Here is a 24159-nt window from a genome sequence, read left to right on the forward strand (position 1 = left end):
CCCCCTTCTCCGTCCCCCTTTTTTCTCCTCTTATAGGGTTTATTTATAGGCTTTGGAATGCCTAGAAGCCCTCAAAAGTGGCCTTTTCCGAATTGGACTCAACTTGGGCTTAGCAGGGACACGCTCGTGGCACACGCCCGTGTTCGATTACTTTAGGCCGTGCACAAGCCTGAGAAATTGACATGGCCGTGTGGTCTACCTGTGTGAGGAGATCTAGGCTATGTTGATTTCGTACTTTGGCTCGTTTTCTCTGTTTTTGGCCCGTTTCTCATTCATTTTGCTCTCCTATGCTCTCCTAAGTATAAAACATGAAATTAAAGCATTAAGAGCATCGAATTCACCAATTCTAATGAGAAATCATCCATCAAATGCATTAAACATGGGGTAAAAATATGTATAATTTACGATTTATCAAATACCCCCACACTTAAGTATTTGCTTGTCCTCAAGCAAAATCCTCAACTCATAATCAAAATAAATTCTCCTCAAGTTATAATTGTTATCGATAATATCTCAAAACAATCCATAGGTAATCATACATTGAGAATTCAACTAAAAGAACATAAAAGTTTCAAGCATTCCAAGTTGAGTATTTAGTCATGCAAACTTAGGTGCTTCCCTTCGTCTAAGTAGTTACCTTTGATTCAAAATATCACAGAGTTTCACATCCTCGTTAAAGGTTCACTCAAATCACTCGAGGTGTTAAAGGACAATAAATGAAGCACTCAATAGTCAATAATGAAAAGTCATTACCATAGGCTTGCATGAAAATCAAATCTACACCACTATAATTTAAGATGATACATCAATCAAAAGGTCTTCAGAGGGTTGTAATGCGGCTTGGTTAGGGGGGTGTGGTCACAAGCTGAAAGAAAGGGTTAGAATCGAGATTGAATTGAAAAATTACCTAATTAGAAAAAAGAGTTAATCTTCACTTGGGTACAACAGAGCTTCTCTCAGAATATGAAATTACAGATATGCATACATAGTTTTTTTTATTTTTTTTAAGAAAAAGTTACATAACATAGACTAGCTATTAAGAACAAGACATAGCTAAACAATTTATTCAATTCAAATCTCGACAAAAATAGGGATTAATTTAGGGGATTTCAACAATAATGGTTTAAGGGTTAATATTAAGGTTAATAGAGGAATGGCTTGTTAGAATTAAGGGGGTTTACTAAGGGTTAATCGTGAAGGTAGGCTTTTCATGGCATGAGTGGGTGAATCCTAAGTGTCTTAATCATTTTGACCTATCAAATCAAATTGTGTGGTCTCGACATGCATAATCAAGCAAGTTCTAGAATAACAATTCAATACTGACGCACTCAAAGCAATAATAAAAGTGAGCATGAAAGAATTAATATATGCTCAAAAGCCTAAAAAATCTCACAAAAATTTATGGCTTTTTGATGTTTAGACTCATGAATTCCAATTCAAAGTAATACCTAGACTTGGGGAAACAACCTATAGTTTTAAATTCTTAAAAATCAACTTATCATGCTTGATGTTTTGATTCTCTAATGTCTTAAAGTTTAAACAATCAATGCATAAATGCCTATGTTTTAATTCAAGATATATCAATCAAAATCATAAATCAATTAAAATTTTATCCTAAATATGATATGAGAGTTTTTCAAGAGAACAAAGCAATCATTAATAAATACCCCCCACACTTAAGATATACATTGCCCTCAATGTACAGAGATAGATATTAGAGTATAAAAATAAGATATGGGGAGGAGTGAAACTTCCTGAATTAAGATCGGATGATATCTCTGGATTGGCGAGATCGAGTATTGGAGATAACTCTGGATGGCAAGCTAGACTCTGAAGGTAAGCCATTTTTTTTTTGAAAAGAAATACAAATGAATCTTAAAAATAAATGAGTCTCAAAAACTTAAGAAAAGAAAAATAAAATAAGATAATTATTTTAATTTTTCAAGTGGCACGGTCGGGGCACACGCCCGTGTACGCCGTGGCTCGGTCGTGTTTGTCGTGAATTAAGATGTCACCACACGGTCTTCTTGCACGCCCGTGTATATAGGCCGTGTCGCTACATGATCGTGTCGCACGGCCGTGTCTAGCATGGTTCGCTTCTCCCACGGTCATGGAGGTTTTTGTACGCCCATGTTATTTTGATAGTGTTGTCCACGGGTCCTAGACACCGGCGTGTCTCACGCCTATGTTAAAGAAATAGAATCGAGCCTTACCCCTGGCACGCCCGTGTTTTTCTATTCCCACGTCCGTGTTCACCTATCAAGTTCACCTATGGCCATTCGCACGGCCATAGGGATTTATCGCATCCCGTGTTTTAGGGAAATCATGTCGTGCTTCCACACGGCCGTATCCACAGTCGTGTTTCTTCCCCTTTTTGGCCACAGCTTTAGGCACGCCTGTGTGTCTAGCCGTGTGTGCTGAAAAACTCTGCAATTCAAAGATAAAGTTAATTATTTAACGTGTTAGAAATTAAAAATAAAGAAATCAAAATATGTTAGTGCTCAGATTTCCTCATTCGGTGTGGTAGTGACAATGTGAGGATCTGCGGCATCTAGTAAGACTTTATCGCCAACCTTAAGTTGATTTAGAGAGTTATCGACCTTGTTTTGGCAGAGTTTTGGTTTATCATGTGTTCTCGGTTTGTGTGCTCTTCATTCGTCTAGCTTCTCTATCTGTAGCTTTCGTTCTTCATGAGTGTGTCCTCTATCATTTCTGGAACATGGCTCGTGAAATTCTTTGAAGCTCAATTTTTGCAAAGTCATATTGTAGATTGGTGTGGACTATTACCTTCAATGTTCGATGTGATGCCAGAATTATGAGCTTGAAGGGTGATCGTGTCGTCTCCTACGCGAAGCGTGAGCTTAGTTGTGCCAACATCAATAATTGTTTTAGCTGTTGCTAAAAAGGGCCTTCTAAAATCAAATGGGTGTTATTATCCTCCTCTATGTCTAGAACAACAAAATCAACGGGGAATATGAACTTATCTACTTTTACTAGTACATATTCAATAATACCCCTAGGAAATCTTATAGTTTTATCTGCCAATTGAATGCTAATCTTAGTTTGTTTAGGTTTCCCAAGACCTAGTTGCTTAAACATTTTGTAAGGCATGACGTTAATACTAGCCCCTAAATCAACTAATGCATGACTTATATCTAAACTACCAATTAAGCAAGGAATTGTAAAACTCCCTGGATCTTTCAATTTGTGGGGTAGCTTATTCTGTAGAATAGCTGAGCAGACTGAGTTTAACTTACTTTGGTCCATTTTCTCCATTTTTGGCCCGTTTCTCGTTCCTTTAGCTCTCCTACGCTCTTCTAAGTATAAAACTTGAAATTAAAGTATGAGGAGCATCAAAATCACCAATTCTAATGAGAAATCATCCATAAAATGTATTAAACATGGGGTAAAAATATGTATAATTTATAGTTTATCACTCCCATATCTCTTCCTCTATATGCTATTTATAGATTTTAGAATGCTTAGAAAGCTTAAAAATTGTATTTTTCTACGCATTTCTGAAGCAGGTTGTGAAATCGATACTGCTTGACACATGGCCATGTGTCCAACCCATGTGGCTCTTGAAATATGCTCTTTTTGGCTGATTTTCGCTCCTTTAGCTCCCAAATGCTCACCTAAGTATATGAACATGAATTCAAAGGATTAGGGGCATCATATTCAACAATTTGCATAAATAATCATCCAAAAATGCATTAAGAATGTGATTAAAATATGTTAGTTTTATCATTTATCAAATATCCCCACACTTATGCGTTTGCTTATCCTCAAGAAAAATCCTCAACTCACATTAAAGTTAATCTTCCTAAATTGTAATTCTCATCAATAATGTTTTGAAATAAATCAAAAATAATCATGCATTGACAATTCAACTAAAAGGGCACTAAAGATTCTGATAATCCAAGTCAAAACTTTTAAAACACGAAAACATAGGTATCTTTCATTATCTAAGTAATTACCTTTAATTCAAAATCTACAAGAATTGACATGCTCACTAAAGATTCATTCAAATCACTTAAAGCGTTTAAGGTTCAAGAATAAGCACTCAACAATCGAACAAGAAATTTCATTACCATAAGTTTGCTTGAAAATCAAATCTCCACCACTATAAAATGATATGACACACTAATCGAAAGGTTTTTAAGAGGTTGTAATGGAGCTTAGGTTAAAGGTGCAGAAAAAAGGCTATAAACGTTGGTTATAATTGTGATTGAGTTGATAACTCACCAAACTAGAAAAAAATAAACTTTGTTGAATTAAAAAAAGTGCATCAATCAAAACAATTCAAGAACTAAAATGAGCTTCTTCTCAAAATATAAATTTAACTGTTCAAGCTCAATCAACGAACAAATAATTAATAATCAATATTTCTTTTGACCTTTTTATCAAGCATAATAAGAACTAATTCAACAAATCAAACAAAAGAGCATAGTTAGGCAATTAACCATATGAAATCTCAACAACAAGGGAGTCAATAAAACCGGAAAGAGTCATAATAAAAAAAATTGTGTTGTGGATTAAAATCAATGGGTTAATCAAGAAATAGTGTATTAGGTTGTTAATTAAAAATGTAGGCTTTTTATGGGATAAATGGGTTAAACCTAAGTGCCTTTATCATCTCAACATATCAAATCAAAGGTGTGATCTCGATATGCATAATCAAACAAATTCTAGAATAGCAAATCAAGTTGACACGCTCATAACCAATAATAGAATGAGCATGAAAATGTATGCTCTAAAGGCTCAAAAGCTCACAAAAAATCATGGTTTTTTATGTCAAACTTATAAATTTAAAACTTTAAGATAATACCTCAATTCAAGAAAATAACCTAAATTTTAATTCTGGGAAATAACTTATCATGCTTGATTCTCTCATGTCTTAAACTTTAAATCAACCAATGCATAAATATCTACAAATTAATCCAAAACACATCAACAAAAATCTCAAATCGATAAAAAATCATTCTAACGAAAGTATGAGAAACTCACTTAAACACAAGAAGTAATTCAGGGATTTTCTAATAATTATATGAATAACCTCTCCACACTGAAGATGTACATTATCTTCAATGTACAATCAGATATAAGACAGTATAAGCAGAATATCATAAGAGAATGAGAAAATTGAAACTGCCCTGAAAATGGATGAATTCGTCAGAATGGTGAAAACTAGATACGTAGGCATGTAACACCCCAAACGGCGTCACATGAGAATGTTTTTAGAAAATCTTAGCTAGTTAAAAATCGATCAGTTCATTATTTTTACTTAAGTCGTAAAATCTCCAATCCGATTATTAGGTGAACACATTTCATTATCGCAGAAGCTAAAACACCATTAATTCATTAATCAGTAGCTTAATAGTTTAAAATCCCGAAATAAATTTAAAAATTGTTCAAGTTCAAGACATTTTAATCCCAAAAATAAATATTTAGAATAAAGCAGACAAAATAGAATGTTACTCAAAAATCCATAAATGCCCAACAGTGGTCACCATTGAGCCCTCCGCCACACCGGTCCATCTACTGCTGAGGATTACCTGACATAAAATAAATAAAGGGGTGAGTTTTCACAAAATCAGTGTGTACATCCCCACAAACAACATGCATACAAAAAAATAACAGAATACAGATATTCGGCCTTAGCCTTATAGATATCACATGCATATCAGATCAGATATCAGAGAATAGAAATCACTCCCACCAACCCTGCACACCGTCTCCGTCCAACCCAACACACCATATGGGGATAAAATCAACCCACCCAACCCTACACACCAAGTATGGGGATAAAATCGACCCATCCAGCCCTACACACCAAGTAGTATTGTAAAACAGTACATAACAGATATATGCAGTGTAGCTGCCCGATAATAGGCTAATCGCCTCTCAAACATCATTCTCTTCACAATAGCCCAACCCAATACAATGCATCATAAATATCGTGGCATGCTTATATGCACAAATATACATGTTTATTGTAACATGCTTTAGATACAACACAGTAATCATTCATAATATAGGGTCTAACAACGCTTACCGTCCCTACAGGCAAGTCACAGTCGACTTAGGCGACCCGTGCAACCTTACAGAACATTTTAAGAAAATTGGGCTCACAAACCCATGTGCCCTACCCGTGTGGGCCTACATGCCCGTGTGTGGCCCATACGATCCGAATTAGCCTTGCTCGTATGGATCACAGGGCCTAGCCCAAGACCCGCACGCCTGTGTGGTTCACCCATATGACTCACACGCCCGTGCAGCCTACACGACCCAAATGGTCGGCCTTGCCAGCCTCACACGCCCGTGTCTTTCGCACCCGTGTGACACTCGCACGGCCTGGCTCGTCTATCACACGCCCGTGTCTCACGACGCAAGCTACCACACGAGCATACCAGACGCCCGTGTGGCGTTGACAGACTGGTTTTTTGGCTTTTACCGAAACTCGTTTTTTTGTACAATCGGAGTATACACCTGGTTCATTTTCGCTGCTAATCCAACTACGAGCACTCCAAAGCCTGATATTGACAATGCCGAGCCCAAATCAGTCACTTAAATCGATTTACCTAAGATTGGATAAAACTCGAAACCTGAGATCTATTTACCTTAGATGAAAAACTGTATTTCCTTACAGTTTAGAACCCCGATTAATGATCCACAGATCCTTGAATCCCCCCTAAACAGCAACCAAAACCTCTCTTAACAATCTCCAACAAAAAATACTTAACTTACATAAAGTGATACTTACCGAATCGACGAAATCTACTAACAAAACACCAAGCCAAACGATCGGGAAAGAAAAATGAATGGAGAGGATAAGGAGAATAAGAAATTTTAGTAGCAAAGGGAATTTTTGGGGAAAAGAGAAGACGACAAGTAAAAAATATTTTGCCAAAAAAGGAGGGACAAAAAAATAACCCTAGGTTTTTCCCTTAAAGCCTACAACTCAGAATTTTAATGAAGCCCAACGCTTACTGAAACTTGCAGCAAAAATAATCCTAACGCCACTGCAGAGAATCGAACCCCTGGCCCTGAGCGTAATCCCTTGTCACTTAACCACTAGACCAGCAAACCCATTCTGTTAAATTTTTACCAACAATTCCTTATAAGCCCACTGACCTCAAGTCAGGCTTAATTCAATTAAAAACCCAAATTTAGCCTAAGTCACAGCCTGAATTTAGGACCTCCCAAACACACCCTAGAGCTCATAATTACTTAACCCAATATACATTTAATCCAAAATAATACAAACCATAAATCCAGACACTTTCAAGCTTGAAAATCGCAAAAAGCCGAAAATAAAAAATTTAGGGCGTTACAACTCTACCCCCTTAAAGAAAATTCGTCATAGAATTTTACCTGCTCAGAAAAGGTGAGGATATTGCTGACACATTGAATCCTCTGGCTCTCAAGTAGCCTCCTCGGTGCTATGATTCCGCCACAACACCTTCACTAAGGGAATAGACTTCCTACGCATTACCTTAATGTTGCGATCCAAAATCTGAACCGGCTTCTCCTTGAATGTCAGATCTAGTCTAACCTCAATCTCCTCCACAGGTACAATGTGAGTAGGATCAAAGTGATACCGTCTCAACATTGATACATGGAATACATCATGAATACGATCCAACTCTAGAGGTAGCTCCAACTGATATGCGACTGGCCCCACTCGCTTCAGAATATGGTACAGCCCAATAAATCGAGGACTCAGCTTACCCTTACAACTAAATCTCAGAACCTTCTTCCACAGTGAGACATTAAGAAAAATAATGTCTCTCACAGAATACTCGATATCCTTTCTTTTCAAATCCACGTAGGACTTCTGTCTATCAGAAGCCACTTCCAGTCAGTCACGAATCAAATGGACCTTATCCTCAGTCTCTAAAACCAACTCTGAACCCAGAACACACCGCTCACCCAACTTAGTCCAGCACAAAGGAGTGCTACACTTATGACCATAAAGTGCCTCATATGGTGCCATTTGTATTCTAGATTGATAACTGTTGCTGTAAACGAACTCAGCTAAAGGCAAGAACTCCTCCCAACTACCTCAGAAATCTATTATGCAACCACTCAACATGTCCTCCAATATCTGAATCACCCTCTCCAACTGTCCATCTGTCTATGGATGAAAAGTAGTACTGAAGTCAAGACGAGAACCTAAAGCCTCATGAAGCTTTCCCTAAAATTGAGACGTGAAACGAAGATCCCTATCAGAAATAATCGAGACAGGTACCCCATACAGTCTCACTATCTTAAAAATGTACAGCTTGGCCAATTTCTGTAAAGAGAAGTCTATCCTAATAGGGATGAAATGTGCAGACTTGGTCAACCGATCCATAACGACCCAAACAAAGTCCATCTTAGTGGGTGTTAGGGGTAACCCACTCACGAAGTCCATCGTTACTCGTTCCCATTTCCACATTGGTATCCTTATTGGCTAAAGCAAACCTGATGGTAACTAATGCTCAGCCTTAACCTGCCGGCAAGTCAAACAACGAGCAACAAAGTCCGTCACCTCATGTTTCAACCCTGGCCACCAGTACAACTGTCAAAGATCCCTATACATTTTCTTGCCACCAGGATGCATAGCGTAAGGGATACTATGCGCCTTCCTCAGAATCGACAACCTCAAATCCTCATCATTCAGTACACAAATCCTATCTTGGAAATGCAATACCCCATCACTGTCAATCCTAAAATCAATGGTAGAACCAGTCTCAACCTGACGGAATCGTAACTCAAGAGACTTATCCCCCAACTGCTTATCCTTAATTCGATCCAAACACATCGGCTTAACCTACAACTCAGCCAGAAGACTCTCACCGTTATAAAGATTCAATCCAGCGAACATCACTCTCAAATCGGTCATCACCCTACGACTTAACGGATCTGCCACTATATTGGCTTTACCAAGATGATACTCAATGCTGCAATCATAATCTTTAAGCAGCTCCACCCATCGACGCTGCCTAAGATTTAACTCCTTCTGAGTGAGGAGATACTTGAGGCTCTTGTGATCAGTGTAGATGATACACTTCTCGTCGTATAAGTAATGCCTCTAGATCTTAAAAGCAAAAACCACCGCTGCCAACTCCAAATCATGCGTCGAATAATTAGCCTCATGAGTCTTGAGCTGACGAGATGCATAGGCGACCATTTTACCATCCTACATCAAGACGCAACCCTCAAACCCACATGTGACACATCACTGTAAACCACGAAATCCTTGCCAGACTCAGGTTGTATCAGAACTGGAGCCTAAGTCAAGACTTCCTTGAGTTTCTCAAAGCTCTCCTACTGAGCATCTTTCCAAACTAAGGGAACTCCCTTATGTAGTAACTTAGTCAACGGCACTACGATCAACGAGAACCCTTCTACGAAGCGTCGGTAATAACCTGCCAAACCCAGAAAACTACAAACTTTCGACACACTCTTCGGCTGTTTCCAACCCTACACAGCCTCAACCTTTCGAGGATCCACTTTAATCCCCTCTGTAGAAACTACATGTCCCAGAAATGTCACTTCTCTAAGCCAGAATTCACACTTACTAAACTTCATATATAGCTGTTTCTCCTGAAGAATCTGCAGAACCATCCTTAATTGCTCATCGAGCTCATCCTCAGACTTAGAATACATAAAAATGTCATCGATGGACACCAACATGAATTGGTCTAAGTAGTGCTGGAATACACGGTTCATCAAGTCCATGAATGCTGCCGGTGCATTAGTCAACCCAAAGGGCATAACTAGGAACTCGTAATAGCCATACCAAGTCTTAAATGTCATCTTATGCACATCAACCTCCTTTACTCTTAACTGATGGTAACCTCAGTATAGATCAATCTTAAAAAACACTAAAGCTCCTCTGAACTAATCGAATAAATTGTCTATCCTCAGAAGTGGGTATTTATTCTTGATCGTCAACTTATTCAACTGATGATAATCGATACACATCCTCATCGTACCGTCCTTCTTCTTCACAAAAAGAACCAGTGCCCTCCATGGAGACATATTAAAATGAATAAACCTGCGATCCAACAGCTCCTGAATCTGAGCCTTAAATTCCGTCAGCTCTTTTGGTGCCATTCTGTAAAGGACGATAGACACCGGAGCTGTACCAAGAATCAACTCAATCTTGAATTCTACCTCACGGCCCGGAGACAATCCTTGTAGTTCCTCTGGAAACATCTGGAAAGTCCTTCACAGCATGAATGTCCTTGACCGATAAGCCCACAAAATCAGAAGCATTGATTTAGGCCAAAAATGCCTCACATCTTTTCCTCACCAGCTTCTCTGCTCCATCATAGATATCACATTACTCAGATAATTCTGTCATTCCCCAATCACGACTATCTCTCATTATCCTCTTCGGTCCTCAGAACCACCCTCTTTTCGGCATAATCCAGACTTACACGATGCTTCACCAGCCAGTCCATACCCAAAATCAGGTCGAACCCCCCAAACGAAAGTTCCATCAGATCAGCCAATAATATTGTCCTTTAAACTTCCAACGGAACATCCCTGAACAGCTTACTGACCTTAATGGACTGTCCCAACGGACTGACTATAGAAATCTTACTAGAAGTGCTCTCATGCGAAATCCTCAAAGTCTAAGACGTAGAACACGCAACATAAGAATGTGTAGAGCCTATGTCTGTTAGTGCAACATAAGGTACATTAAGAATTAAAAACGTACTCGTGATGACATCTGGAGCATCTCCATCCTCACGGCGACATGCAGCATAGACAAGTTAGGTTGCCTCGCCTCAGTCGGCCCAGCATCCCTGCCAGGTGCTCTCTGACCTCGACCCATACCATTACCACCCCTAGCCTGTCCTTGGCCCCTAGGTGGTTATTGTACTCCTCTCAGCGACTGCGCAGTCTTAACAACTGGAGCTTGCACCTGATTACCCCTCAGTGGACAATCCTTAACTCGATGTTCAGTCGACCCACACCTCAAACAAGCGCCAGTAGATCTCCAACACTCACCTGGATGGCGTCTATTACATAGCTAACCGATCGCCACCCCAACAGGTGCAACTGTAGGCCCAACTCTAACGGACCCTTCAGCCTTGGCCTTTTTCTTAGGCCGCATCCCAGAACCAGTAGACTTAGAATCCCTCTTTAATTTCCCTTTCTCACGGTTTTGGTGCTCAAAGCGCTTCACCTCCTCGGCTATCTTGGTCTTCTCAACCAAGACTGAGAAATCCCGCTCCCTCTGAGGAGCTATCAGAACTCCTACACTATCACGAAGACCATTCTCAAATCGAAAACAGCCTTCATACTTATTTGTCACCATGCCCCTCGCATAGTGACTCAACCTCAGAAATTCGGCCTCATACTCGACCACTGAACGGTCTCTCTGAGTGAGATTTAGAAACTCATGTCGCCTAGCGTCAATGTAGCTAGATCCCACACACTAACTCTTATAGGTGGACTTAAACAAATCCCAAGTCAACCTATCAGGCTGAGTACCATCCTTAATAGTCAACCACCACTGGTATACCTCATCGCGAAGCAAAGACACAACCCCCTTGAGCTTCTGCTCATCAGTAAAATCCAAATCATCCATTATGCGCACTGTGGCCTCCATCCAATACTTAGCCACACTCGGAGCAACTCCAGCGATGCCCCTAAATATCTCATCCCCGTTTGACCGCAGTCATTCTGTAACTGACCCACAGCCTCCAGACCCAGAGTTAGCCTCAGCGACCTTCTCCAAAATTCACAGCATAGCCTGGGACAGTATGTCGTCTCCAACTGCATAGTCAATAGACTCAGTACCAGTCTCAGTAGCAGGTGATACTAGTGTTTCACTAGAGTCCAAATTAGGGATCGTATCAGATGCGAGAGACTCAGCTCGAATCCCTCCACGGCCTCTACTTCAGCCTCTAGTACCCCTTCTACGAGTACCACGTGTGCTCATCGTATTTATTGAATTATTCTGCATTAAGGAATTTTATACACATCAATTTACAGTTTCGATAACTATTAGTAGATATTTTATGCAGAACAGTATTAGAGTTTTCGAGTCAGTTATCGCGAGTAATAAGCTCACTACAGTTTCAGTTTTCACTACCTAAGTGTTTCAATAAAGTTCTACCTGTAGTAGTCTCACAACACATACATAGTTGATAAACCGCAATTTATACATATTTTTTACCCCATCCTTAACACATTTTATGGATGTTTTTTCCTTAGATTTGGTGAATTCGATGCTCCTAATGCCTTAATTTCATGTTATATACTTAGGTGAGCATAGAAGAGTGAAAGGAACGAGAGACGGGCCAAAAATGGAGAAAATGGGCCAACATACGAAATCAACACGTCCTGGACTTCCTCACACGGGCAAACCACACGGTCGTGTCAATTTGGCAGAATCTAAGCACGACTCACATGGGTAGACCACACGCCCGTGCCTATTTAATAGGCTTGACCACGACCTGAAGTAATCGCACACGGGCGTGTCCTTGTCGAGCCCAAGCAGAGTCCTATTTGGAAAAGGCCACCTTTGAGGGCTCTTAGGCATTCCAAAGCCTATAAATACACCCTAGAAGAGGAGAATGGGGGACGCATAGGAGGAAGCAAGGAATTGCTCAAGGAAAGCCGATTGATCCATCTCAGAAGCTGGATTCATGATAAACGCTAAATTATACATATCTAGACCCTAAATACTTAGCATATTTATGGAGGTTTATTACTAGATTTGTGGATTTTGGTGCTCTTAATCAAGTTATTTGATGTTTTGTACTCAGGAGAGCACCAAGAGTCAAAAGGAGCCAAAAACGAGCTAAAAAGAGACAAAACGAACCAAATCAAGAAGACCACACGGCCTAAGCCTTACCACACTGGCAATTCACACGTCTGTGGCCTTCGGGGGTGTCGACCAAGGTTTTCACGATTCACACGGCCTAGCCATTGAGCCCATACGGCCTGACCATTGAGCCCACACGGCCTGGTAATCACGTCACACGGTCGTGGTACACGAGCGTGTCCCTTTTTCAAAAAATTGTATGTTACACAGAAAAAGATTCTTAAGGAGGAAGAAAGCCAACCCAAAGCCTATATAAACACCCTAAGTATGACCTAAAAAGTGGCCTCTTTTGCTAGAAATTTTCTGGAATACAAAACCACACACCAAGAATTACTTGAAAGAAGCCAGACGATCCATCTCAAAAGCCGGAGCTACTCCAAGACTGAATATCTCTCTCAGAATTCCTTCAGGGGTTTTCGAGTTTTCTTTATGTTTTGTTATTTTCATACTTTTGAGATGTACTCTTATTTTATTATGAACTAAACCCCTTAGATACCTAAGGGGGATAAAACCTATGATGGATCTTGTTATTATTATCTGAAACCTATGATAAATACTTGATTTGTTCCTAATTATGTGTTCTTAATGCTTGAGTTAATATTCTGGGTATTAATTCATGATTTGATATGCTTATGCAGAGGAGGAATAGACCCTGCATAAGAGTAGATTCGACATAATTAAGCGGAGTTGATTGGGCACCTAGAAATAGGGTTACGAGATTTTTTCGGATTAGGGTGAAACCTAATATGGGAGTCCATAGATCGAGTTAATGCAACCCTAGAGTGTTAATTAGAGAAAAGTCTCGATTATTCAATCTAGGGGTTGACGTTATTAGTCTTGAATAGGGATAATAACATAGGTTAGGGAGTCTCACGGATCAAGTCAAGTGAATAAATCGTCCGGTTCAGAGTCAGATAACAAGTGAAATCTAGGTGTATTCCTCCTTGGGTGTCGTCTTTATTATTTGTTTCTCTTCAAGTCTTTTTCCAAATTCTCTTTTCGCTTTAATTAAATTAGTTAATTAGTTTAAATAATTAGTTTTCTAAACAAACCCTTTTATTTCTAGGTTAGATAATAAAAAGATAGTTATTACTAGTACTTTTGGTTCCCTTGGGTACGATATCCCGGTCTTGCCATTACTATACTATTGTTCGATAGGTGCGCTTGCCTTTTCGTCGTGACAATAGTTAGTCTAGGTTTGATCTTCATTATAAATATTTATTACTTGTCACGAATCATTGCGATCAAGTTTTTGGCGCTATTGCCGGGGAACTGAAATATTAGGAACACTAAATTTTTATTACTTTAGCCATTTATTTTTCTTGCAATTTTATTTTATTTTACTATTTATTAATTTACTTTTTCTTTCTCTTGATAGGTTTTTTATAGTTTATGACTAGAAGAAACCCGTCAAGACTATTACTTTTTGACGAAAAAATCGACCACACAGTTCACAGAAATCAAAGAGAGATAAGGTGCAGCTTACGATACACGGAGAATGAGCAAGAAGACAAAACTCAACCCCCAACCGAAGAAATGGCTGAAAACCAAAACAATCAGCTACCACGTATTATGTATAACTATGTTAAACCCTCTTTAACAGGAACTGAATCTAGTATAGTTAGACCTACTATTGCTGCGAATAATTTCGAACTAAAACCTAACACTATTCAGATGATACAACAGTTTGTTCAGTTTGATGGCTTGCAGGATGAAGATCCCAATACTCACTTAGCAAATTTCTTGGAATTTTGCGATACATTCAAAATCAATAGCGTTTCTGATGATGCCATTCATCTTTGATTATTTCCTTTTTTACTAAGAAACAAAGCTAAACAGTGGTTGAACTCATTACCACGTGGGTCTATCACTACTTGGGAACAAATGACCGAGAAATTTTTACAAAAATATTTTCCGCCGGCTAAAACGGCTAAATTACGCAATGATATCCCTTTTTTTGTGCAGATGGATTTAGAAACACTTTACGATGCATGGGAGAGATACAAAGACTTACTGAGAAGGTGCCCTCACCATGGGTTACCGCTTTGGCTGCAAGTTCAAACATTCTACAATGGTGTGAATCCCTCGACAAGACAAATGATTGATGCAGCTGCTGGCGGAACCATTAACAATAAAACACCAGAAGATGCCCATGAATTTATAGAAGAGATGTTACTGAATAACTATCAGTGGCAAGTTATGAGGACAAAGCCAACGAAAACAGCCAGTGTTTATAACATCGACTCAGTTACTATGCTGTCAAATCAGGTAGAACTTCTCAATAAAAAGATTGATAGTTTTCTTGGTTCTACGCAGGTACATCCAGTAATGAGGTGTGACTCAAGCGGAGGAGGTGTGCATACAGAATACCAATCCTTCAATCCCACAACCGAAGAGGAACAAGTCAACTATATGGGTAACAATAACTTTAGATTTCAAAATAACCCATACAGTAATACTTATAATGCAGGTTGGAGGAACCACCCTAATTTCTCCTGGGGTGGTCAAGGGAATCAAAAGCCACAAAACCCTCAGGGCTTTCAACAGCCACCTTATCAACAAAAAAAGAAGCCGAGCCTTGAAGAGATGCTCTCTAAATTCATCTCAGTGTCAGAAACCTGTTTCCAAAATACCAAGACAGCACTTAAGAATCAACAAGCATCGATCCAAGGACTCGAAACTCAGATAGGCCAACTGTCCAAATTAATCTCCGAACGACCACAAGGTAGCCTACCAAGTAATATTGAACCTAATCTAAGGGAACACCTCAATGCAATTAGCACTCAAAATAAGGAAGGATTCGTTGCACCTGATCCAGAATTATAGCAAGACAACGCGATGAACAAAGGTCGAGAAGAGGTAAACAATGATGAACCCAAATAGGTAAGTACGAATCATGAACCTCGCGTGCCATATCCTGAAGCGATGACGAAAGATAGAACAATTCGGTAAGTTCATCAAACTCTTAAAGAAATTACATATTAACTTACCCTTTATTGAAGATCTTTCGCAGATGCCCAACTCAGCAAAATTCTTAAGGGAACTTCTGAGCAAAAAAAGAAATTAGATGCTACATCGCAGTGGAGCTCAATGCAGTCTGCTCATGTAACAGCCTAATTTTCAGTGGTGTCGGAACAGTGATTGGAGATCACTAAATCCGATAAATGAGTAGGAAATATTATTAATTTAGTGAGTATAAGTTAAATGTGAAGTTAGGAAAAATTTTGAAATAGTGAAATGTACAAAAAAATATATATTAAAATAATTAAAATTGAAAACGAGGTATCGAGACCTCAAAAATTTTAAATCGAGCCATAAATATTTTTATAAATATTTATGGAGTGTTAATAAGTTAGTATTAAAGTTTCGTTAAGAAATTTTAAAGTACTGATAGGTAATTGAACAAAAAGGACTAAATTGTATCAAATGTAAAATTGTGGGAAATGATTAAATAGCTTAAATGATAAAAGAAAGAGGGTTTAAAAGGAAAATAGACCCAAGGTCTATTTGGGCTGGACGGCAAGAGCATGAAATTACCAAGAAAATAAGGGCAAAATTACAAAATTGCAAAATTTACTTAATAAAGCTAGGACTAAAGTGGAATTATCTAGATTTCTCTTTATTTTTCTGCATTCTCATCAGCAAAAACACCATGGAAGAGTTCCCTTAAGCTGGTTTTTCATATTTTTATTGCAAGTAAGTTCAATTCTTGATTATTTCTTGAAATTTTTGTGTTTTTGTGACTTTTACAACTAGGTCCATTTGTTGAATTCATTAGTTCTTGATTCTATGAAAGAAATTGAAAGCTTCTATGAATATGTGATGGAAGTATATGATGATTTGACATAGAATTAGAGCTTTAAATTGTTTATATGATGATTTTATTGAAAGAATTGAATAGAAAGTGAATGTTTGGGACCTAAATTGTAAAAGAGTTTGAAGTTAGAGTTTTATGTGGAAATTTTGAATTTCAATAGTTATGAAATAACTTATAATGTCTAGGAAAAGTATTAATTGAGAAAATTAGTTTAATTGAGGGGTTAATTAAGTAAGGATTGAATTGTATGAACTGTGAAATTTGGGGCAAAATGAAAATCAACATTTTGCACTAAAATAGTTTTGGACAACAGCAATAGTCTAACTTTGAAAAATCTCCAAAAAATTGTAGAAATATAATTAAAGGATGAATAAAATACGAAATTAAATCTTATTGAGTCTAGTTTCTTATAGAAGAAACGGTGCAAGCAATGGAATTGTAAATCATGAGATATAATAAGTTTTGTGAGGCAATGTTAGAATGATTTCGGGTTCCCCTGTTCTGAATTTGGAAAATCATCAATAATTGGATAAAAATAATTAAGAGATTAAATTTATATTTTTAAAATCCTTAAAGAGTCTATTTTCAATATAAATAAGCAAAAACATCATCCGAATCTCGTACGATGAGATAATTAACTCTTAGTGAAGAAGGGTCGGAACTGTTAGACAGCAGAACAGTGGAAACTTTAAAGAATAAACTGTACTTATTGGATAAACCAAAAATTCTGAAAATTTTATGGTAATAATATAAGTAAGTCTAGTTTTAGGTAAAATTATCAGATCTTAATTTCGAGTTGTGTAACTTAAGATATAAATAATTTAGTGACTATGACGCAAATCGACAGTTTTGAATATACATAAGTAAATAGTGAAATTATTGATAATATTACTTGTTGCATGTTATATAAATTAAGGATGTGGAATGGAGAGGAGGAGGAGGAAAATATGTATGAATATTCAGCTAGCATGGCTAATTTGTATGTTTTAGGCTCATGGACTAAATTGAATAAAAGTAAAATTTTATGGGCAATTTTGTAAAAATGTTAGAAATGACCAATTTGCATGAAATGGATTATTTTATTATTTAAATTACAAAATTGAATGAAATTATTAATTTAGCTCAAGATCGGGAAAAACATGTTTTAAGGATTAAATTGAAAAGTGTTGAAATTATGGAAAATTCGACATTTTATAGAATTCATAGGTTGTTATCAATTTGTATGAGAATAACGGGTGGAAATAAGGATTAAATTGCAATAATTTTATTTTATTTTAACCTAAGGATGAAATCGCCATTAATTAAAAGTTTAGGGGTAAAATGATAATTTTGTTTAGAGCATTAGTTGAATGTATTATAACATGAAATAAATGAAAACGACGATCAAATTTCTTTATAAAGATCCGGATGACTTGAATACGAGACTTGAACGTGGAAAAGAAAAGATACCGGATTAATGAAATATCTGATAAATGAATCGGTAACTCTGGTAATGCTCCGTAACTCTATTCCGATGACGGATTCGGGCTAGGGGAGTTACAGCTCAGCTATTCTAAAGGATGAGCTACCTAACAAATTAAAAGATCCAGGGAGTTTTACAATTCCTTGCTTAATTGGTAGTTTATCTGTGAATAATGCTTTAGCTGATCTAGGGGCAAGTATAAATGTTATGCCATATAAGATGTTTAAACGACTAGGTCTCGGTAAACCCAAATAGACTAGGATGAGCATACAATTGGCTGACAAAACAGCTAGATTTCCTAAGGGTATTATTGAAGACGTTCTCGTTAAGATTGATAAATTTATTTACCCAGTAGATTTTGTCGTCTTAGACATGGATGAGGATAACGAGGTACCTTTAATTTTAGGATGACCCTTTTTAGCAACTTTCAGAACCATTTTTAATGTAGGCACAGGGGAGCTAACGCTTCGTACAGGTGACGACGCAGTAACAGTCCAAGCACGCGATTTAGTCAAAACCCCTAAGACTCAGGATAATGCTATAAAACCTATCAATGATAAAACTAATATTCAATCATCCTTGCAGGAACCTTCTCGAACCAAGACAACAGAGACAGTGCGCTACTATCATGAAGAGAACAAAGACATCTGTGAAGAACGAAGACTACGGATAGAGGAGTTAGAGGAATGGCAAGAACACAAACCGAGAACACATGATAAACCGAAACTACTCCAAAACAAGCTCGATACCTCTCCTAATCAACTTAAGGTAGGCGATAAAGTCTTACTAGATGCCGTTGATCCTCACATTGTCACTACTACACCAAATGAGGAAATCCCTCTTACGGTACTTAGTATTTTTCCATTCGGTACAATAGAGGTGAGTCATCCTAAGTTCTGCACTTTTAAGATAAACAACACTCGTTTAGAACCTTATTTTAAGATTGACAGCAGGAATGAGGAGTATGAACTCCTCGAACCACCATAATCATTGTAAGTTGAGCTTAGACTATAAATAAGCGCTGCTTGAGAGGCAACCCGAGCACTAACATTATTAATTTCTTTAAATTCTGATATTTAACTCCTAACCTACTAATAGAAATTTTGAAAGCAGGTGTTTCCACAGAGACACGTCCAATAACATGGGCGTGCTCAAGGCCGTGTGAAATAGGGCAAAAGATTTCCCCAACACGGGCTACGATGAAATGCCACGACCGTGCGACATGGACGTGGTCGAGCCTGCCAAAACAACACGGGCATGCAACACGCTTGTGTGGAGGAACCATGGACAAACCTGTTAAAACAGCACGGGCGTGCGACACGCCCGTGTCTAACACCCGTGGCCGAGCCTGTTCAATAACCACAGGCGTGCTACCATACCACACGGGCGTTGGAGAAGCGAACAAAGCTAGGCACGACCATGCAACATGGCCGTGTGCCACACACGCCCAAGCCACATGGGCATATGATAGTAGCCGGGCACGACCAAATTTGAAAAAATTCGAAAAACACGGGCTACCCTCACAGCACACGGGCATGGCCCTAGGCCGTGTGCCCCTCCCCTATATAAACAAACCACTGTTCATCTTCTTCCTCCTTTCAAAACCCTAGCCGAAAACCCCAACTCCCTAGTCTGGCCACCATTCCCTAGATTCTCCCTTCCCCAACCCCCAAACCACCCTCAAAGTCACTCCACTTGCATTAACCCCCATTTTCCCCTCCTATACCTTCCATTTTTCCCACCACACGGCTTCCACCATGCTTCACACGTCCGTGCTCGCCGCCACCATGCCCGTGCACCGCCCTACAGCACCTTTGGTTCAATTTCTCAACCTTATTTTTCCACTTTGTGTTACTACATTAGTTTTCTACATGCGTTACATAGATATCATATTATTTTGCTTAAGACAAGTTAGGAATTGGCTTTACAATTTTCTATATTTTGAATTGTTTAAGTTATTAAATAGCATATAATAGTTTTGGGCCTATTGCTTAACTATTGATGTATCTTGGATTCTATCAATGCTCATGTATTTTCAGGTATATTATGTTGTCATCAAGGGGTAAGAAGGTCGCGGTCCCTTCCTCAAAAAGACGTAGGGGACTGGGCTCTTCCTCGGTACGAGCTACAGCTGAAGTTCGGCACTCGTTCTTTGAATTTCCACAAGCTTCGTAGGAGGAGCTATTTCAGATACTACGTGCACGACCCATCACCATAGGTCGCTACATCGACTGGGCTGTCATAGAGCAAGTCCAACTCGTCAATGCCATCCGCGCCCTCCTGTTCATAGACCCATGGGAACGGTTCTTCGGTATTACTGAGCCCACTTATTTAGAGCTAACTTTAGAACTATGCTCTACTTTTCATGTACAGGTGGTGATGACGACCAATGACGACCCCAGCACCATTCACTTACAATTAGGCGGTCTAGTTCGTGCGATGAGTGTCCCAGAGTTTGGAGTTGCTCTGGGACTTTACAGCGATGAGTTTATGGAGGAGGAGGACATGAATGCACTACCACGCAATATCCACTCTCCCCCTCCTTGTGCTGGAAGGCTTTGGCACCACTCTCTTCCACATACGTCCCTAGCCGCTCGAAGGCCTCAACCCTCGATCCTTCCTTACCCTACCTCCATGCCATCTTGGCACACACATTGACCGGGAGGAGAGAGAGCACCGGCATCGTCACCACCCACGACGCCTACTATTTATGGTGCATGGCGAATGCACACGTGACTGACTTGGCCTACTTCATTGCTTTTGCCATTCGCTATCAGACCGAGCGGCATAGGAAGGGAGTGATCTCCATCGGCCCTACGTAAGGCGACTTGCCAGACACTTCGGCCTCTTCAAACACCGCAGCCCAGTCATCAGCGCTTACCCTGATAGGTCAGATGTCCCCACAAGGCATCACGACTATGCTACACATGCGGATGATCGAGCGTCGACGTGGGACCGATACTCCTCAGTACTGTCTCTCTCATGCCATTGACGAGGAGGATCTTGAGGACATTCCTAATAATGTTCCCTCACAGCACGAGGAGCCTTCTACCTCGCCACCTAGGGAACGACCAGTTCATACGGCTACTTCATTGGCACATCTTTCCGACCGACTCACCTATTTTGAGCAGTATTGCACTACGCAGTTCGAGATGATCCACGAGCGAGATCAGTGACAGGACCAACAGATGGACGATATGCAGGCCATGATGCACTAGTTATGCCAGCATTTCTACATCGCACCTCTAGCACCACCACCTGAGGGCCCCACTGACGAGGATCCTTGAATCCTCCTATTTTATTTTTATTCTTATTATTATTTATTCTTATTTTTGTTTTATTTTATTTTATTTTATTCCTATTTTTCTTTTGATTTTTATTTTCATTTCAATTTTCTTATTTTGAAAGACATATCTATATTAGTAAATTTTATTTTTTTCCATTCTCTGGTATTTCTAACAAGTAATTCCACTACACTCTCTTCCACACCAACTCTTCATAAACTCTTCATGATTCTACAGACTTCCAAGCAAAGCTGCAAGGAATATTTTACGCAATGAGGAAACAAATGGGAAACAATACCTCATGAATGCCATGTTCAATGTCCCAATTTCTTCATCTAGCCAAGAACAATAGCATCTATTACTTTCCCCAAACACTCCAGCCTCATAATCAAGCTCCGCATCCTCCTAACAGGGAGTTTCACCTGTTTCCCTCTTATGATTTTCTTTATGTTGAATAGTCTATCTTTGTACATTGAGGGCAATATACATCTTAAGTGTGGAGGGGTGAACATGGAACCTAACTTTTTGCATTATTCTCAAATCCCTGAATTTGGTCTTGTGCTTAAGTGATTTTCTCATAATATTGATAGAATGAATTATGATTGATCTATAACTATTGTTTGTATGTCATGAATTAGACCATGGGAATTATGCATGATTATTTGATTATAGGACATTAAAGAATCGAGCATGATAAGTTGATATTTTGAGAACTAAAATTTTTTTTAGATTATTTTCCTAAATTGAGGTATTATCTTGAAATCTTAAGTATACAAGAATGATATCAAAAACCCAAATTTTTGGTGAGATTTTTGAGCCTTTTGAGCATATAGCTTTCTTTCTTACTCACATCTTTTGTGGTTTGAGTGTGTCAACATTGAATTGTTATTCTAGAACTTGCTGCGATTATACATGTCAAGACCACATGTATGTTTTGATATATTAAGATGATAAAGGCACTTAGGATTTAACCCATTAACTCCATAAAAAGCCTTCCCACATAATTAAACCCTTAGTGAATCCCCTTTGAGCCTATTAACCTTTTTCTTTGATTAACCCTCATCATTAACCCATTAACCCATTATTGTTGAAATCCTCTTACTTAATTTGACCCTTTTTATCGAGATTGAATTTAATATTGTTACCTCACTATGTTCACCTTTTTTTGTTACTGAATCATGAAGTATAATTTCTGTATTGTATTAATTTGATTTGTTCTTAAAAAAAAGTGTGTAATTCTCAACAAGCTAAAGTTGTCATGAACTCATATAAAATAGCTCTAGCTATTTGATTGTGATTCAGTAATTAAGTTTTTGATAGGGGGTAACATACTGAAATTATCTCGATTCTAACCCCTGTTCTTCGACCTATATCCATACCTGTAACCTAAACCCTATTACAACCATGCAAAGACCTTTTGATTAGTGTATCATATCATTTACAAGTGGTAGAGATTTGATTTTCATGCAAGCCTATGGAAATAACTTTTCATGTTAGACAATCGAGTGTTTAATCTTGACCCTTAAACACTTTGAGTGATTTGAGTGAATCTTTAGTGAAGATATCATCTCTTGTGTATTTAGGACTAAAGTTAATTACTTAAAGGAAAGATCTTACCTATAATTTTATTATCAAAATATTCGATTTAGATTGTTTGAGACTTTTAATGCCCCTATAGTTGAATTCTCACTGTATGATTTTCTGTGGAATAACTTGTAACATTATCAGTAATGATTATGTGATTGAGAGGAATGAATTCTAACAGTAAATGAGAATTTTGCTTTAGGATAAGCAAATGCATAAGTGTGGGGGTATTTGATAAACGCCAAATTATACATATCTATACCCCAAATACTTAGCATATTTATGGAGGTTTATTACTAGATCTGTGGATTTTGGTGCTCTTAATCAGGTTATTTCATGTTTTGTACTCAAGAAAGCACCAAGAGTTAAAAGGAGCCAAAAATGAGCTAAAAAGGGACAAAACAGACCAAATCGAGAAGACCACACGGCCTAAGCCTTGCCACACGGGTATTTCACACGCCCGTGGCCTTCAAGGGTGTCGACCAAGGTTTTCACGATTCACATAGCCTGGCCATTGAGCCACCACAGCCGTGTGTAATTCAACGAATCGAACACAGCCTGGTAATCACGTCACACGGCTGTGGCACACGGGCGTGTCCCTTTTTCAAATAGTTGTATTTTACATGAAAAAGGATACTTAGAGAGGAAGAAAGCCAACCCAAAGCCTATATAAACACCCTAAGTATGACCTAAATAATGGCCCCTCTTGCTAGAACTTTTCTGGAATACAGAACCATACGCCAGGAATTACTTGAAAGAAGCCAGACAATCCATCTCAAAAGCCGGAACTACTCCAAAATTGAAGATCTCTCTCAGAATTCCTTCTGGGTTTTAGAATTTTCTTTATGTTTTGTTATTTTCATACTTTTGAGATGTACTCTTATTTTAGTATGAGCTAAACGCCTTAGATACCTAAGGGGGATAAAACCTATGATAGATCTTGTTATTATTATCTGAACTCTATGATAAATACTTGATTTGTTCTTAATTATGTGTTCTTAATGCTTGAGTTAATATTCTGGGTATTAATTCATGATTTGATGTGCTTATGCAGAGGAGGAATAAACCCTGCATAAGAGTAGATTCGACATAATTAAGTGGAGTTGATTGGGCACCTAGAAATAGGGTTACGAGATTTTTCTGGATTAGGGTGAAACCTAATATGGAAGTCCATAGATCG

At 38.5% G+C, this 24159-nt stretch overlaps 1 non-coding gene across 1 annotated transcript; it reads right to left on the minus strand.

Annotated features, from left to right (window-relative positions):
• Positions 1 to 14764: 14764 nt before the first annotated feature.
• On the minus strand, positions 14765 to 14871 carry LOC128287747 (small nucleolar RNA R71). Its single transcript, XR_008278447.1, has one exon. It is a non-coding gene; the product is annotated as a small nucleolar RNA R71 (small nucleolar RNA).
• Positions 14872 to 24159: the final 9288 nt, after the last annotated feature.

The sequence above is a fragment of the Gossypium arboreum genome, chromosome 13 (assembly GCF_025698485.1).
Source record: "Gossypium arboreum isolate Shixiya-1 chromosome 13, ASM2569848v2, whole genome shotgun sequence".
Classification (NCBI taxonomy): domain Eukaryota; kingdom Viridiplantae; phylum Streptophyta; class Magnoliopsida; order Malvales; family Malvaceae; genus Gossypium; species Gossypium arboreum.